Source organism: Triturus cristatus, chromosome 3_1 (genome assembly GCF_964204655.1).
Source record: "Triturus cristatus chromosome 3_1, aTriCri1.1, whole genome shotgun sequence".
Lineage (NCBI taxonomy): Eukaryota > Metazoa > Chordata > Amphibia > Caudata > Salamandridae > Triturus > Triturus cristatus.
In genome coordinates this window covers 393,725,763-393,745,289 of record NC_140583.1, presented here as the reverse complement: position 1 = coordinate 393,745,289, position 19,527 = coordinate 393,725,763, and the positions used below count along the sequence as shown (strand labels likewise).

The 19,527-nt window shown below is 43.6% G+C and overlaps 1 long non-coding RNA gene across 1 annotated transcript in view; it reads left to right on the top strand.

Moving 5' to 3' along the window:
• Positions 1-19,527, top strand: part of LOC146860309 (uncharacterized) — a 126,231-nt gene that overhangs the window by 55,533 nt on the left and 51,171 nt on the right. Inside the window, exon 2 of the long non-coding RNA XR_014979131.1 lies at positions 17,141-17,500. This is a non-coding gene — a long non-coding RNA (uncharacterized LOC146860309). The remainder of the gene's footprint in view (positions 1-17,140; positions 17,501-19,527) is intronic.

Below are 19,527 nucleotides of genomic sequence, written 5' to 3'. Positions count from 1 at the left end.
AGCCAGATGAACGGGAGGGTGGGTGTGAAATTTGACTCTGTGTACTTACAGTTCCACTACCTACTGAGGTGGTAGTTGAGCTTGATGTAGGTCCCTTCCCTGCAGGCCCTTTGCAAATGCAAATATGGGAGCTGGAGCTGCTGTTACCTGTCTTGGTAGTATCCGTGCTACATCCCTCGCAGCGATTTTTGGATAGGGTAATAATGTTGGTCTCCATCTCCTCTGGGCCGGGAGTGATGTTCATGATGACTGGCTTGTCATCATCATCATCCCCCTCTTCTACATCTACCACCATAACTCTAAGTCTTTCTGGAACGTTCCTTTTCACTAGCCGTGTCTTGTGGCGTGCATCACTCTGCACACTGCCTGGCTTCAAAATGGCCACCAGCCACATGGCCAGGCCCACAACAACAAGAAAGCGAAAACAGACAATGCAGGCCTATGACAAAAACACACTTCCTGGCTTCAAAATGGCCGCCAGCCACATGGCCAGGCCCACAACAACGAGAAAGCCTAGGCCAAAAAGAAACAAAGGAAACACATGCAGGCCTAGGCCCTATATGGCAAAAGCAGCACACTAGGTCCCTTCCCTGCAGGCCCTTTGCAAATGCAAATATGGGAGCTGGAGCTGCTGTTGCCTGTCTTGGTAGTATCCGTGCTACATCCCTCGCAGCGATTTTTGGATAGGGTAATAATGTTGGTCTCCATCTCCTCTGGGCCGGGAGTGACGTTCATGATGACTGGCTTGTCATCATCATCATCCCCCTCTTCTACATCTACCACCATAACTCTAAGTCTTTCTGGAACGTTCCTTTTCACTAGCCGTGTCTTGTGGCGTGCATCACTCTGAGACTGAGCTGGTAGATTCTAAGTGGCATCTAGATCATCAGAAGCGGGCTTGAAGAAGAAATTTATGGACTAACCCTCCTTTTCCTTGCTGAGGATCTGGAAGAGAATGGTTCTTCTGAAAGAGTGGCTTGCTCCTCTTCGTCTGCAGGAAGCTCGATTTCCCGAACTGCCCCTCCTTCAGGAGGAACAACTACTATTGTGGGCTGATGTTGCGGCTCTTGTTGCGGCTCTTTTGCAGCTGTTGTCGTGGCGGCTGTTGTGGCGGCTGTTGTGGCAGCTGTTGTGGTGGCTGTTGTTGCGGCTGTTGTTGCCCACTTATCTGCTGAGTTTCCAACCGGCGTTGATTGGGTACTACTTTGTGATAATGACATTTAAACATCACTGCTCAGTAGTAGACTGGCTACCTCTGCGACACTCATGGGCTTGGGTCTAGGTTGGTGGGGTGGGCCACTGATGCAGAGGTGCTACTCCCAGCTTGGTCCCCGGACACCGCTGCTGCAGGTGTACTTTGTTGTTTCCCAAAAAACATCGTGGGCGGCACACCAGTCTTGATAAGTGCCACTTCCTTCTTCTGTTCCTTCTTCTCACTGGCAACTTTCTTGGTACTGGAGGACCTGGTAACTTTCTTTGGGGCCATCTTCTTCAAATGTCAGCAGGACGCTGTTGCACAAGTTGCAGAGATGTCTGTGGCCACACGTCACGTGTCGTTGGCGGTACAACGGGTGATGATGACACCCCCTCCTCTGTCTTTTTGTGCACCTAAAAGCAAAGAAGCCAGGAGAAGAACATCAGTGAAATGTTGCATTTTTTCTTGTGGTTCAATTACTACTAGTACAAACAAACAAATATAATATATAACTTAGTCTGTGGTGGTCACACTTGTTAGTGTTATATTATTAAATGTTATTAACTCTGTTTAAGTTAAAAGAAAAAACATAACAGTGTAGCCATTTGTGAGATTTTGACAACAAGGGCTTTCATGGTATACTGTGTACACTCAGGAAGGATAGGAAAGAAGAACAAAAACAAAAATACAAATGTAATGGAAGTGGAACCTGTTTGTTTGGCATTAAATTATTTGCTCATCACGTCATTGAGGGAGCTGCAGCTGGCAAAGGGGATGGATGGAAGCAGTAAGCCAAGAGGAACATAGGAAAGACCTGCAGGCATACATGGCACAAACAGCACACTACTAAAGTACCACCACAATGGCCACCAGCCACATGGGCACTCTCATAGTCATAAGCAGGAGGCCTGGAAAACAATGAACTGAAACAGGCCTATAATAGCAAGGCAAAGGAGACATGCTAAACAACACAGCTTTAATGCAATAAAATGCAAAAACGAAAATCCACAGGGCTAAAAAAGGTGTGCAAGTTACACAACAAACACACCACTCACAACAAAGGCATTTATTTAACACACACCAAAAAGTGAAATACCCCACAAAACCACAATTTGCAATTCAATCCAAAGCCATCCATGCCCTAAATGATGTTTAAATTCAACAGAACACACAGAAACAGTTGTTTCATGCACCCATGAGTACCTCTGAGCCTACTGGATGAAAGGCCTGTTGGCAGACTAGGCCACAAGCTTGCAGGCCTATGGCAAAAGCACACTGCCTGGCTTCAAAATGGCCACCAGCCACATGGCCAGGCCCACAACAGCAAGAAAGCGAAAACAGACAATGCAGGCCTATGACAAAAGCACACTTCCTGGCTTCAAAATGGCCGCCAGCCACATGGCCAGGCCCACAACAACGAGAAAGCCTAGGCCAAAAAGAAACAAAGGAAACACATGCAGGCCTAGGCCCTATATGGCAAAAGCAGCACACTACCACCACAAAATGGCAACCAGCCACATGGACACTCACAGTCACAAGCAACAAGCAGGAGGCCTGGAAAACAATGAACTGAAACAGGCCTATAATAGCCAGGCAAAGGAGGCATGCTAACCAACACAGCTTTAATGCAATAAAATGCAAAAACGAAAATCCACAGGGCTAAACAAGGTGTGCAAGTTACACAACAAAAACACCACACACAACAAAGGCATTTATTTAACACACACCAAAAAAGGGAAATAACCTAAAAACACAATTTGCAATTCAATCCAAAGCCATTCATACCCTAAATGATGTTTAAATTCAACAGAACACACAGAAACAGTTGTTTCATGCACCCATGACTACCTCTGAGCCTACTGGAATAAAGGCCTGTTGGCAGACTAGGCCACAAGCTTGCAGGCCTATGGCAAAAGCACACTGCCTGGCTTCAAAATGGCCCCCTGCCACATGGCCAGGCCCACAACAACAAGAAAGTCTAGGCCAAAAAGGAACAAAGGAAACACATGCAGGCCTAGGTCCTATATGGCAAAAGCAGCACACTATCACCACAAAATGTCAACCAGCCACATGGACACTCACAAGCAACAAGCAGGAGGCCTGGAAAACAATGAACTGAAACAGGCCTGTAATAGCCAGGCAAAGGAGGCATGCTAAACAACACAGCTTTAATGCAAAAATGCGAAAATCCACAGAGCTAAACCAGTTTTGCAAGGTACTACGCAACACAACACACCACACACAACAAAGTTATTTATTTAACACACACCATAAAAGTGAAATACCCCCCAAAAACACATTTTGCAATTCAATCCAATGCCATCCATGCCCTAAATGATGTTTAAAATAAATTCAACACACACCAAAGGAACAGTTGTTTCATCATGCACCCACCATGACTAGCTCTGGGCCTACAGGCTACCCACAATACATTTTGTTTTAAAAATGATGATTGAAAAGTACCAAAATTGTAGTTGCAGCAACTGCAATGTCCCAATCAAACAAACAACAACAACAACTTACTTGTAAAATCTCAAATCCAAAAGTCCTCAAATCCAATGATATATTATGCAGCAGACACAAAGAGTGATCCTTCCAGCTCTAACTCCGAATGAAAATGGAACAGGAGATGGACAAAGCACTGGGAGGAGGCTACTGGACAGGAAGTTGGAGAATCTGTGGCACTTCCTTCCTCGCCCCAAACATTTTGAGTGTTCGGTATCGTGAGCTTCACTAAACTGCCGACAGCGCACCCGAATGACGTGTTCGCGATCGCATATTCTCGCAGGATCGCGCAGCCGGGTACCAAAATCTCGTGGTGCACGCGAACGGATAGGAAACTCGTCGGCGAATGCAGGGATCCCAGTAAGTCGACATTGCGAGCGCGAATACGCATTTTTAAAGCGTGAGCAAGGAAATAATTCCTCTACGCCGCGGATCGCAGTATTTTTGGTAATTCCGCATTCTCAGTGGAACACGAAATTGCCGAAAATCCACAAATTCCACAAGCGGAGCGGATTTTACCGCCCAGGGTTAGGTGCCACCACCGATTTTGACCTTCACCCAGGTATCCGCAATACATAACCTGATTGCATTTAAGAGGTTATGTGGGACTCCCCAATAACAGAGGTTAGCCTATAGTTTTTCGCGTGGGACATTGTCAAACGCTGACTTAAAATCCACAAAACACATGTCCAGTGGTGTGCCAGTGGCCTTTGTCCTGCTGAGGATTAGTGCATCAGCTATGAGGTTAGTTGGATTACCTTGCTTCCCTGTGAACTCTGTCAGGTCCAGGGAAAGCCTGCCTATATCCAGTAGCCATGCCTCTAAATCCTGAAGCAGTAGTGTTGAAAAATACTTAAGGTCTGTATCTAAAAATGCTATTAAGTGATAATTGAATAGGGATGTGGAACATCCTCCTTTAAAAATTAGATAAATGATTGAACCTTTCCAACTTTCCAAAATGGACTTATCGGCCAAGATTGTGTTGAACATGCCAACCAGAAAGTTGGACCATTGCGAGGTATGCTATTTGAAGACAGCTTGAGGTATTCCATTCGGGCATGGGATACAATCAGAATAGATTTCGTGATAATTTGAACTATTGCAGAAGCCATGTACTCCAGCGGCTCTGAGGGAGCACTTGCCCTGTAAATATCCGGGGGTCATACTGAGCCAGCCACGTTAGGCATATTTACTAAAATGTTTTACTTTAAGTGCTTTGCCAATCTGTCCTTACTTATATTTGCATTATAAGCTGCCATTAATGTAATTTATCAGCTTCCTCAATGTTTTGGATCCTTTAGCTTGGTGGCATGCAAAACTGTATCCCATATGGTTTCTTGTTGTTGTGGGCCTGCAGCATCAGCCCTTTAAACAGGTTTCCAGCCTGCCAAGAAAAGCCTGTGTGTGCAGTTTTAAATTGCCATGTCAACCTGGCAAGTTAACTCTCTTGTCAGGTCCAAACCTTCCTTTTTAAAACATATAAGTCACCTCTAAAGTAGGCCCTGGATAGCCTAAGGGCAGGGTGCTATGTACTTAAAAAGCAGGGCCTGTACTTTTATGTTTTACATGTCCTGGTAATGTAAAAACCCATAAATTAGTTTTTCATTACTACAAGGACTAACTCTCCCAAAGGATAGCATTGGGATTACCTTATTACATTTTATAAGTGTAATTTCATATTGGGAAGAGATGGGATCCCCGTGTTTGGTGTCTCTGGAATCACAATTTAAAATCACAAGTTATACTGAAGTCGGATTTAAAGTGTAATAGTGGAAATCCCACTTTTAGAAAGTTGCCATTTTCTTACTTTAGCCTTTTGGTGCCTTTTGCCTGTCTCTGAATACAGGACAGGCCTAAGGGCAGGGTGCTATGTACTTAAAAAGCAGGGCCTGTACTTTTATGTTTTACATGTCCTGGTAATGTAAAAACCCATAAATTAGTTTTTCATTACTACAAGGACTAACTCTCCCAAAGGATAGCATTGGGATTACCTTATTACATTTTATAAGTGTAATTTCATATTGGGAAGAGATGGGATCCCCGTGTTTGGTGTCTCTGGAATCACAATTTAAAATCACAAGTTATACTGAAGTCGGATTTAAAGTGTAATAGTGGAAATGCCACTTTTAGAAAGTTGCCATTTTCTTACTTTAGCCTTTTGGTGCCTTTTGCCTGTCTCTGAATACACATCCGGGGTGAGTGACAGTTGGGCTTTTTGAGGTCCCTCTAGACAGCCAGAGAGCTTAGGTGTGACTGATGGGCCATTCACATCCTGAAAGGCCATCCTGGACAGGGTGGGAGGAAGGAGCAGACACTTACACCTGAATAGGCTGCGTCCTGTCCCCATATAAAGGGCTGCATACCCCCTGCAGTGAGTCTGGAGCCAGGTCAGGAAGGGCAAGGACTCTGTGTACTTCAAAGGCCTCTTTTGAAGTCTCCCACACCACAAAGGCACAACTGGGTGTCAATACTGCACCCCTGACACTACCAACTCAGTAAGCATCTGGACTTCTGAATACTCGGCCAGGAAGAAGGACTGCTGTACTGCTGAAAGCACTGACACTCTGCTGGACTGCTACTCTGCTGAACTCCTGCCTGCTGCCCTCTTGCCTGGGAGTGAGGACTGGGCCTGCATCTCTCCAACCCAGAACCAAAGTGACACAAGGGGGTAGTCTGTTTGCCTCCTGTTCTGAAGTCTCAGGGACATCAAGGCTTCCAACCCATCTGCCTTCACCACCTGGGCGTCTTGCCCTGCCCAGTGGTGTTAGTTCAGTCCTGTGACCTTGGAAGTCGGTATAAAGGGCTGCAACTGCCAAAATCCATGCATCATAGTCGTTGTATCATCGGATACAGCACATCTCCTTTGACGATGATGCACTGTAGCTGCTGTAAGGATCAAGGGGCCTGATTCACAGAACAAACTTAAGACAAAATCCTAAACTTAGTACCATTTTGGTATTCACAGAATGCACTTACTACTTCTGGTATTCACAGAATGAACTTACTACTTTTGCGATTCACAGAATAAACTTACTACTTTTGCTATTCACAGAATGGATTTACGACTACTAACTTTACGTCCGCACTCGGGCCAGAGGTGGGGATTCCGGCCAGTGGCGGAGATCCGCCACTGGCCGGAATCCCCACCTCTGGCCCGGAAGCCCCGCCTCCGGCCCGGAAGCCCCGCCTCCGGCCCAGAAGCTCCGCCTCCGGGACGGAATTTCCAGCCCAAGTGCGGACGTAAAGTTAGTAGTCGTAAATCCATTCTGTGAATAGCAAAAGTAGTAAGTTTATTCTGTGAATCGCAAAAGTAGTAAGTTCATTCTGTGAATACCAGAAGTAGTAAGTGCATTCTGTGAATACCAAAATGGTACTAAGTTTAGGATTTTGTCTTAAGTTTGTTCTGTGAATCGGGCCCAAGTACACCACTTTGCCATCGGCGCAGTGCATCCACAGCTTTGTGTGGCTCAGAACTGGTACATCGGCTACATCCAAAGGATCAACAATGCATCGCCTCCTCTGCTCCACGCATTGGGTTCCATCGCTGATGCAAGCAAGGTACTTTGCAGCAGGACAGGGTTAGTCCTGTAGCCAACCCAAACTCCATCACAGTCAACCTGAACATTTAGATTTAACCCAGCCTAGAGCAACCAGATATCCCCAGTTGGAGCTTTATGCTTTAAAGCACTATATTGCATTTTAATCTTTAAAAATTCATATCTCTGTTCTACCTATTGGATTTTTGTGGTTTTGGTCTTGTATTGTTTATTAAATTAAGCTCTATATTTCTAACCAGGGGTAGTATCTTTTTGTGTTGCGTTTTCACTTTTTTACTGTTTGAAGTGTTGCACAAATACTTACACATTGCCTCTTAAGTTAAGCCTGACTGCTCCGTGCCAAGCTACAAGAGGGTGAGCACAGGCTAATTTAGGGTGTGTAGCTGACTTACCCTGACTAGGACTGTGGTTCCTGCTTGGACAGAGTGCATACTTCTGCTAACTAAATAAACAATATCTAACACTCTGTATACAGAAGACTAAAACATATTTAACTGGCTGTTCTGGCATGTGAAGGTGTACACACATATTGTATTAATAATGTGCATGTTTAGCATGTTTATATTTATTCATTTTCACCTTTGAAGAAGATGTGTTCATTTGCTACACACATGCCCCATTAGTGAGCCAAAGGGAACAGGGAGAGGCAGCGAGAATGATATCTAATGATATCACAGATGACATCAAAAATTATATCATTACTGATATCAGTGATATGCCATAGGATTGTATTTAAACACATACACATATAATTGCACAATCTATGCATATGAGAGGTCTTTCAGGAGTCGTCATCAATTATGTAGAAAATAAAACTTCTGTATTATATGAAATGCTATCTTTTTCTCAATGCAATAGCTGTCAGGGTATCAGGTGGCTGTCAGTGGAACAACAACATCTTTTTTCTCAGAATGGACCAATATCCCTTTGCGTGGATTTGATTTATTTGGGGAGATATACTGACTATTGGTTGAGCTTAGAACCAGCCTTTACATGTAATTGCTGTGAAGGGAACATCATTCTTTTATGTGGCGTTATCTCTGTGACGAGAATTTCAAGATGTCCCTGGATGTGCAGCGTTTCATGTTTGTGCCATCATTGTGAGGGCATCTTTTGGCTATCTGTGTTAACTATAAATGTGTGCCTATTAGCACCAAGCAGTGTCTGTCTGGACATCTGTTGGTTGTCAGTGAAAACCCAAAAGAATCCCGCGAGGAAATCATTTGTTGACAGACAAAATAGCTGCAGACGTTCAATTTAGTGTACTCTATGTGGGACCCCAGGGGTACTGTATGGAACTACAGCTTTCCTTCTTCATGTTATGCAATGTCAAACAATGTCTGTGAGGATACCATCTGTGATGTCATGTGTGAAGTCATCAGTAGTGCATTTGGGGTCTTTTGATTGAATAGGTAAGCAGAACTTGAAATGAACATAGATTTACCCAGTCCATTAGAATGGGGTTTCATAACATTCATTTGTGATCTTCATGGTCAGTTATAGCTTCTCTTTAGCAACTTCTTTTCAGTTAATTTCTGTACATGCTGGGCATGTCTTGTGAACCCTGCTTGCAGTATTTTTACCTTACAGGCCACTGGCACCGCCTGCAGCTCTGTTCTTAAGCTGCTGGTGTAGTTCTTGGCCATACCGTGCACCCAAGAGCCCTTGCCCTTTGTACTTGCAAGTAAAACCCCACACCAGATACCCCTGCATGCAAACCATGGAGAGCACAGTCTGTGGGCATTTTACAGGCTATCAGCAAAGAGCATGACATCTGGGCTAGCCTTCTGCCCAGTATGCTCACACTAAAGATGTTTCTGCTAGCACTCCTTGGGTTTGGCCTTTGGCAGAGCCTTGCTGCCCCTTAGTGTAGAGAATATCTATAAGCATTTCCATATACCACTGCCATAAGTGCCTGCTGTGTATTGCCTTTAGACTGGCTCTATACAGACTTTGCTTAGAGCATGGACAAAAGCAACACTTTCTGCCCACAACCCATGTCCCGGGACTCAATGGGTCAGTGCCCTCGGGGCACTAGCAACAAAGTATGAACTTCAGCCACATGTTGTTCTAAACCCCTGCCCTCAGTAGCCACATCCAGCCATGATTGCCACTGGGTACAAGACACAGGCAATGTACACTAGTCACAACATTCACCCACACCCTGAAAACCAGAGCTAGCTAGGGACGTCTGTTGGTTGTGCCCAGCTTGTTCTGGGTGCTGTTGGTTGGCAAAGACTGGTTGGCATAGTCTTGAGCCACGACCAGCAGGCTGAGAATGTAGAGCCTTGCTTTTATTTACTACTAACGTTTTTAAAACAACTTCAAGTGATTTATTTGAAAGTGTCTGTAGTATAAAAACATATTTATATATGATTTACAAGTCATTTGCGGAATGTTCTCGTGCACTACTAGGCGGCGTCATGCGCCTCAGCGCTGGCACCAACTCAATAATGACAGAGAGAGGCTGCATATAAGTGTCATCCTTTCGCTCTGATGTCAGTTGCTTGCATGACCCTTTCCGCGCCCTTACACGTGGAGCATAAAACAATTGTTGATGCCAGTGCGCAGATTTCTAACTTGGCCCCTTTTTAGATGTTAAAAAGTGGCTGCTCCACAGCACAGGGAGGTGGGAGGGTGGCAAAGAATCTGAGGTTAGAGTATCCATCAGAAAGATCTTACCAAAGGTAAGTAGCTTGTTCTTCAAATGGATACTTCTAACAGCAGCACCCTCACTTTAGAATAGATAACAAAACAGTGCCTACTCATGGTGAAGGCTGTCAGTGGAAATGACTCAGACCAAAAATTCTTGTGGGACCAATCAAGAGTGATGTCCGTGTTATGTTCTGTTATTGCAATTTATACAGCGTGCAGCTACTCCAAAGTGTGTCCCGGTGCTAAACAGGCATAATGGCATCTACCGCGCAGAACTTTGCAGATTTTCAAAAAGACCCAAAACTGTTCTCACTGAGATCCAGGACTAAGGCTGAAACACTGGGATCATAGCCCAAATTTCTTGAGTTTTTTGCAGTGGAATTGTCCTGTGTCCAGGATAGCCATAATGAATGCAACCTCCGCGAAGAAGTCAGCTATGACTTTGGTTTATTGATCATGAGCCTTAATGATATCACAACGTTTACCATTATCTGTATTTGGTCTACGATTGACTGTGGAGAACCCACCTTCAACTACCTGTCGTCAAGGTAGGGGAATATTCCCAACCTACGAAGTTGTACTGTGACCACCTTCATCACTTTCATGAACACCTGCAGTCCGAGAGAATCTGGTTTATCTGGATTATGATCACAGAGCTCATGCAGCACATAGAGCATAAAGATCTTATACTTACTACTCAGTGCCAAAACCCTTATAATTCAATCAATACTGCAACTGCCTCTAAAATCCTTTGTAATTCATCTACATTTTCAGCATTCAGCTGAAATTTTGCAGGACTTAGAGAAAAGTCTTTACTGGTTTTAACAATTTTAATAGTTCAGCTATAGGATTCACAAATGGTAAATGGACCAATAACTTTGGGGTGCAACTTAGAAACTTATAGTTCACCTTGACAGTTTGCCTTGGCTTTTACTAAATAATACAACCTGTGCTGACTTTTGGATCTTTAATTTAGTTAAATGTTTTTGTATTGAGGGATCATATGCGGACAATAACAAATCTAATGACAATATTCTTGGACGATATCCATACATACAATGCAAGGGTAGCATCCTTGTGGCAGGAAGGTCTGTACTGTTATATGTTAATTCTGATAATCAAAAAGTCTTACTCCAGTCCTGTCGTAGTGTTGTAGCAAAGTATAGTATATCAGCTATTGCTCTATACATTGATTCAATCATTCTGTCTGTCCATCTGTTTCACACCCTTATCTAACTCTTTACACAATATAGGCCAGACGCTAGAGGTAATTAGAGAGCCCCAGTCACAGATTTAGGTAATAAACTGAAATGCACAGTCTTTGTCATATGGTCTACAACTACTAAACTCATAGTAATATCTAACTGTTAGGCTACTACACTTTAAAATGCATTGATATGGAATGCTTAGGGTAAAGTAGGACAGAACATGGTCTCAAAAATCCATAGGAGTAATATGTAAGCAATTAATGAAAGCACATATAGAATTTTTTTTAATATACTATTCAAACACCCCCTTGCAGTCAGTTCCAACCTTTGACGATCTTGGGGTGAGAATTGCTAGCTCCCTTTCTTGGTTGCCCCAGATTCTCAAAAGCAGCTTGATTATTCCTCATTCCTCTGCCAGCATTTTAAATATGCACAAAACCTTTCAACTACAGGCGACCTCCCCAGCACTGAAGATCTACATAGCCAAAACTGAAACGGCAGTGCTCTATGGCGCTGAATTTTGGGGACAATTAAAATATAGTTTACTGAAATCAAAAGAGCTTAAGTTTCTCAAGTCCTTGCTCAAACTCCCTCAGTCTGCTCCTACTTTACCTATAATCATTGATAATGCGCACAAAAACTTAGACCATCTTGCTGCCTTAAGACCCCCCTTCTTTATTGGATCAGACTCTGGTCCAACCAAGAACTGGATCTGTACAGAAGGAATGTCCTTGAAATTAAGAGCCTAGATATAGACAACAAGATTAAGTGGTTCACTAACCTTAATGACTGGTTTGGAAAACTGGGCTTGTGGTCTTTTTATATCTCTCCTGAATGTATCACTTCCAACTCCAGGATTATTCTAAAGATAGCTTATTGGAAACTCTTAGGGGACAAGTGGCACCACTCAACCAACCTTGCCTTCTTGTCACTCCAATTCCTAACCTGTAAACCTGTCCCTAATTTCAAGGGCTTCCTCAACAAGATCACCCCCTCATGGTGAAAAATCTTGCCTTTGGGGCTGTTACCAGCAATTAGACGCAAGACCCTTTCTCGTCAACTGATTGTACATTATGCGGAATTATGAGGAATTAAACGTGAGGACATTGACCACTTTAAATCCTTTTGCCCATTTTACCTGCACCCTCGTCGCAACTGAATTTGTCCCTTGTATCTCATCTTGGGTATTGATAGACTCCTGGTGGCTTGTAGGATGCTTATGTTAATATTGATAAAATGAATGCCAATGTTGATAATGATACACTCGCATATACGAGTGACTCAGAAAATAGTCAGGCAGGCTCCGCGAGATAGGCCATGTAGCCGGCAAACCAACGCGCGACCAGGAAATTCAGGTCCATCCCCAGATAAGGGCAGCGATACCAGAATGTTCCAAGGAGATTAGCCCCAATAAAGCACACAGCACCGGAGGGGTGCACGCATTCCCAAAACATCATAAAGTCATCAGATGCCACACGAAATTAGGAACACATAGCCATCAGGACACAGTTCATACAGTGATCATGTGCCCCACATACCGGGCATCCAGACACATTAGCCACAGGCCCACATTATATCCATGCAAGGTAGAGGCCCACATGCATTTGTTATCAGGGGCCTTATTTACGACTCCATAGACAAGGCCTGCATTCTTTTACCAAAGAAGGTTTGTCAGAAGTCTTTTTACAACATCCAAAACCTGTATAAAACCTTGCTCAAATTAAGTGCACTTTGAGACAGTCCTCAGACCCACTTCTGTAACTGTGCTTCTGGCCAAAGTTTTTAATTAAACCAACAATTCTTGTTTTGCCGAACGCCGCATCTTTTGTTTTTTCAAGATAAATTCATGTTCGAGAAACACTTACAACTAATCCCTCAAGAATTATTGTATTCGCCACCAGGAACTATCTCCTTGAGGCCTGGTATATACGATCCAGATGTTTCCTAACAGAACGCAGGAAATTTTACTAAACCTTGAAGTTATATTTGATTACTGCATTTAAAGCTGCACACATGTAATGATAAGTATTTTGATGATTCTCTATATTACATCTATGAACACCATTGACCCAAAAAGGATAGGCTTAGTAGATAGGTTTCCTCTCTCTATTTAATTATGTTTCTCCTTTTTATTTTTACTCTGCATTTACCCCCTAATCTCTAGCCCACTGGACATTTGATCCTCAGAGATCCTAGCCTCTCTATTTATAGTAGACTTAACAGATGCCACGCCCCTTTTCAAGTGTTGTTCAAGTTTTTAGATCCAACTTCACCATTACAGGAGCACATAATGGGCCTGGAATTGAGGTTTTCTCCCTCCTCCTTTACTTTCATATTTGAGCACATAATCCATCTAGCTACTACTTACCTGCCTTTGGGTGTGTATGCCCTAATAACGTCATCATTAGCCACATCTTTCCTTGTAATGACACATCTGTTTCCAATCTTTCTGTGTTTTCTTTGGAGTATGGTCTATTCAACTGTGTATGCATAGATTCGTGCCGTATGTCGCTATGGACGTTACCCAAATGCCCTTTCCTTTTGCTTATCACACTTTATTCTTGGAATTTGTGTCTTCTAATTACTGCAATATTATAAATTCATGACTACTGCTAAATTTGTGATTCTGTTTGTATTTGTACTTTTTTGGCCTTATGGCCGAAATACATATTTAACTGCTACTGTTTAATATCGCAAACACTGTTGACCACCATCATTCCGTCTTATGGCTGCTAATGTTCTAACTATTTTAGGATGCTCAACAGTTACAGAATCTTCAAGCTAATTCATAGCCTTTTGTCTTAGCGACCTGAGGTCAAATCAAAGTCTCTCCTTGATACAATAAGTCACTCTTCTCAATTCGGCCCTCCTTTTCTCTGACCAAAGAGTCTTTCTCAATAGACTGTAATTATGTATGTAATACTATTACAAATGCTACTTTGAGTTACAGATGGCAAAATCAAGAAGAGATCCTTAACTTCCTTATTTTCATTTTCAATTTGACTTTGCAGAGATAAGGTGTCTACCTTATCATAGTTCGGACTTGGTTTTAGTTAATCACAAAGTCGTAATCAGAATAAAACATAGTCAACCTAAGCTGTCAGGAAGTGAAGGCTATAGCTGTTTTTTTTTTAAATCTGTCACATTTCTGTGCTCAGTATATTCTTCTACTGTGTGCTTAGCTTCTATAAAAGAAAACCTCCATTCTTCAAAACATCTCTTAACCAACAAAAGCTCTTTGGCTGTGATGGTATAGTTTAATTCTGCTGGATAAAACCTTTGGGGAAAAACAAGCCACTAGAGGCACCTGTCTAGTCACTGGACTTCTCTGGGACAAAACCCCTCCCATACCATAATACTAAGCATTACTTTCAAGAAAATTCCTGCTCAACAACCATCTTTTACAAACCTACGGTACAAGAAACCTTTTCCTTCAAAACAAATCCTGCATTACCACTGTGGACCATATAAAAGCAGCTCATTTACAGTGAAGTTTGGTAAAGGGTCTTATTATTTCAGAAAATTAATGAATTGAGAAATGAAAGTTAGCAAAACCAAGAACACTCTGTATGGCTTTTTCTGAGGTTGGTGTTGGCCACTGCCTGATTGCTGAGACCTATTTCTTAGCCATCTAAATACTCCCAGGACTTATTATGTAGTCTTAAAATCCCACTTCAGTATAAGGAAATACACACTTATCTAACTTACCAAAAGGATGGTGATATCCTACCCTCTGCAATACTGCTTTGATATGTTGTACATGTGTCTGCAAAGAATTTGAAGAGATCACAATATCATCTAGATAAACTATACACAACACACCCCCACAAAATATATTTTCATCGATAAGATGCTGAAAGGCAATTGGAGCACTACAGATTTCAAAGGGCATTTAATAATCAAACAAACCAAACTTTGAAGGAAACACAATTTTTCCATTCATCTCAGTCTCACACTCTGACTGAGTGATATGGTCCTTTGAGATCTAGCTAAGTCAAAATTGTTGTGTTTGACCTGATCCAGTAGAACAGGTACCAGAGGTGCTGAATATCTAATTTTAACAGTAATCATGTTCATTGCTCATAATCTATACAGATTCGTACCTCACCTTTCTTTGAAGGAACAAAAAATAATGCAGAAGAGGCAGATGACTGTGATGGTCTAATAACTCCAGGTTTTCATGTATGGTCTTTGTCTACGTTCTACATCTACATATGTTCACTTTCTAATGTATTCAGTCCCTGATTCTGTGAGTGTGTATGTTCTGCTACAAGGTATGGTTGAACCAGGATCTAATTCAATATATTATCATAACACCTGTGTGGAAGCAATAGACTGGCTTACTCTTACGAAACACATCATGAAAACGTTCAAAACAAGGTAATCACACAACCAACATGAGGTATCACTATTTCTGCAAAGGCCCTTGAGGGGCGACTATTAGATGATTCACCAGATATCAAACTATTCAAACAATACTCAGAATTCAATTGTAGCATGCTTAGTTGACACTTAATACTGAGATTTTGCAACGTGAACCAAAGAAAGCCCAAAATCATTTTAAACTAAGGTGCATCAATCAAATCAAACAAATCTTTTCATGATTCCCAAAACCAAGGAAATCGTATGTAAATGAAAACGTACAGGACATAAGGACATGATCGAGCCATCTATTGCCTTAACCTCGTCAAGAACGTTTCCCCTTATCACTGGTATCAGTAATGATTGAGCAAAATTAATGTTCAAATAAATCTAAAAATCTAGAAACAATCATTACCTGTTCATTCAATAGTTATTTTCATTGGACCACTCATGCGAGCAACTGATGACTGCATGGTTTTTACTATCTGTTTTGGAAGTGACTTAGGGGCATCTGTATGAAACCAAATTTTAGTCGCATACGCTGCGAATCGCAAAAAACAGCGTTTGCGACAAAAATTTTGCAATTTCATATGTATGACACACATTCCCAGTGCAAAATAAGAAATCGCTAAATTTGCGATTCTTTAGGCTGCTCCAAAATTGCGAATAAGCTCGCGAATTCCTAAATTGCTATATTCTCAATTTGCGAAAATCGCAAAAAGGATATTGCAAATTAAGAAATCGCAAGCAAATGTATGAAAAACTCGCTAATTGCGAAATAACGAAATTCGCAAAATAAGAAATCGCAATTAACACCAAGTGCATGCAGGTGGTAAACAGGTGCAAGGTACTTAAACCACCCCACAATGCAACAGACCCTTCCACAATGGCAGCACTGTTTGTCATAGCCAGGAGGCTGCGTATTCGGGCTCTTGCACAGAGGAGAATGAGACAGGAACATATATTCAGGTTGCGCATCACTCTGTTCCAGCACACTGAAGAGGACATCCATGACAAGTACAGGCTGCACCCACAGACCATAGTGGACCTGATTGAGGAGCTGAAACCCTATTTGGAACACCCTACATGCAGGACACAAACAATTCCCACACATGTGCAGGTCCTGTGCTCCCTGCACCTCCTGGCGTCAGGGAGTTTTCAAGGGGTCATAGCGGAGGTTGGTGGGGTGTCACAGAGTGCACTTTCGCGCTTTTTCCATGCCTTTCTAGATGCAATGCTACAGAGGCTATCACATCACATATACTTCCACACCACCCAACAGGCATTACAGCAAACAAAACTTGACTTCTACCAGATTGCACGTTTCCCCCACATCATTGGCTGCATCGATGGGACCCATGTGGCCATCACACCCCCATCAGCAACTGAATATGTCTACAGAAACCGTAAATGCTACCATTCCCTGAATGTACAGATTGTGTGCAACGCAAAGTATATCATCAATGACATTGTACCCAAATACCCGGGCAGTACACATGACTCTTTCATCTTTAGACACAGTGGAATACACAGACGTCTGAGTGCTGGAGAGTTTGGGGAGGGATACCTGCTAGGTAAATACATGGCACACATCCCTACATCCACTACATCACTGGAGGGTGACAGCATTGACTTACCTATTGTGTCTATCCCTGCAGGTGCACTTCATCCTGACCCCGAATCTGGATCCAGCCAATGCAAGGGAGAGGAGATACAACAGGGCACACAGATCTACACGCTGCGTCATTGAGCGTACGTTTGGAATCCTAAAGAGCTGGTTCCGGTACCTGCATAAAAGTGGAGGTGCACTGCAATACAGCCCTGAGACCTGGTGTAAAATCGTGGCAAGCTGTGCAATGCTCCATAACATGGCTATGAGGAAAGGCACCACAATTGATGTGACCGATACAGACACATCGGATGACGATTGCCCTGCTCCCCCTGGCAGACCAGCATCAGGAGTCGGGGCAGCTGCTGGACGCCAGAGACGGACTGAGATCACACAAAACTACTTCTAGGTGAGTAATGATGACATGAGACAAAAAATGATTCTAATGTGTGCTGTGTTTATTCACACTTCACAATCATTAAGTGTTGCTGTACCCAGCACATGTTATGCACACAGTGCAGGTACGGCACAAGTAACTGTGCAATCTGCATGGTTGGGTTACATCATCCATTTATGCTAAATTGTCACTGAACAGTTCACCTCCTTCGGTGACGCATTGGTGCTGTCTGGCTTCCAGGCTGAGTGCCCTCAGTGGTGTTCCTGGGTCCTGCAACCTGTCTGGAACAGCGCCGTCTTGCTCCAGGCAATGTAGGAGTGATGCTACTCCTACTGGAGGTTTCCTCACTCTCGCCAGAGGCCATGAGAGCGGTGCCAGCAGAGTTGGCCATCTGCATTTGCTCCACGGCACTGGTGACCTGTTCTAGCCCTCTTGCTATGTCCTGACAGCAGTGCGACATATCCAACTGCACGGAAATGCTTCTACGGGTCAGATTGCTGGTGGTGGTGCAGAGGTGGTTCACGGCCTTAGTATAAGTGTGCAGTCGTGCATTGGCACGTCGGGCAGCCCTGTCACTGGCGTCTTGGTTGTGCCTCAGAGTGTCACAGAGGTCACGTATGGCACCTGCCATGGCCATGATGCCATCCCCCATGTTTCGCTGATTTTTGTTGAGACTGCATAGCTGCCTATTTATTGAGCGCAATGATTTACATTGCAGGCGCTGTACTTGCAGCATGCTGTGTTCCAGCCCTGAAAATATGGTGTTCTCCGCTTCAGTCGCAGTGCTACTCCTGGGCCTTGACCTGCATCTTTCCAGTGCTGGAATGCTCGGCCTTGGTGTTTCCTCACTCGGCATGTGAGACACACCCTGACTCTCCTCTCTTCTGTCACTGTCCTCCCCTGTGGCCTGTATGTCATCCTCCAATGGAGGCAGTGGGGGCACATGTCTGCACTTCCTGCGCAGGATTGTTGTGTGCTCCGTATCATCACTGGAGTCCCCATGGTCATGCTGCTCCTCAGGATGTTCAGGCTTATCTCCCTCTGCACTGTCATCACGTGCCCTGGATTGTGCTGTGGATGTAAAGGGGACTACACGAGTTTGTGTCTTTGTCTGCAACTTGTACTCAACAAAGTTTCTACAGTTTGTCTCGGCTAACTTCTGACACTGTATTATTCCCTTATCCCCGACCCACATTTTGCATTAGATTTCCTATGTCTCATGGACACACTGTCAGACATATTACTACAAGTTCCATGATGCATTGCTGGGTGTGCTGTAAGACTTGGACTGGAATGACATTTTTTGTGCATATTTCGTGCATTTGGGGAAGTGTGCATGGGATGGGGATCAGTGCAGATTTATTTGGCATGCATCTTACCTTGGCTGCTGGATGCAGGGTCGGAGCTGTCAATGTCAGCCACACCACCGACACTCTCAGGCAGGAGGGTGGACTCCACAAGGTCCTCGTGGGGTGTTGGCTTTGCTGCTGTGGATGGTCCTCCCCCGGTCTTGTTTGCATCCTTTAGTCTGGCTGCCACCCTCTCCTTCGACCTCTGCCGCATATCGTACCATCGCTTGCGCAATTCCTCGACAGTGCAATTTGTCACACCCACAGCATTCACTTTCTGTTGTATCTCCAGCCAGATCTTTCGTTTCCTTGCTTCTGGGACTCGCAGTGCCTTTTTCCCGAAGAGGAGCTCATGGCTGCAGACCATCTCCTCTATGAGGACCTTCTGCTCCTTGTCAGAGAACTTGTGCTTTCTCTTTCTTTTCTCTGCCTCCTTGCCCTCATGTTGCTTGTGGGACTCCATTGGGGTTTGTTCACTCCTAGGATGCCTCCTCACACTCTCCAAACAGCCTCTGGGTGTGGCTCAGGAGCATGTGCAGGAAATCACTCCCACTTCCTGGTTGTGATGTCATCAGGCTGCACCTGTATTGCAGATTCCTGTTTTTGCGATTTCTTAATTTGCGAATTTCGCAATTAAGGAATCGCTAATGATGTTTCTGAGACTTTTTTTGCGATTATTAAGAAATCGCT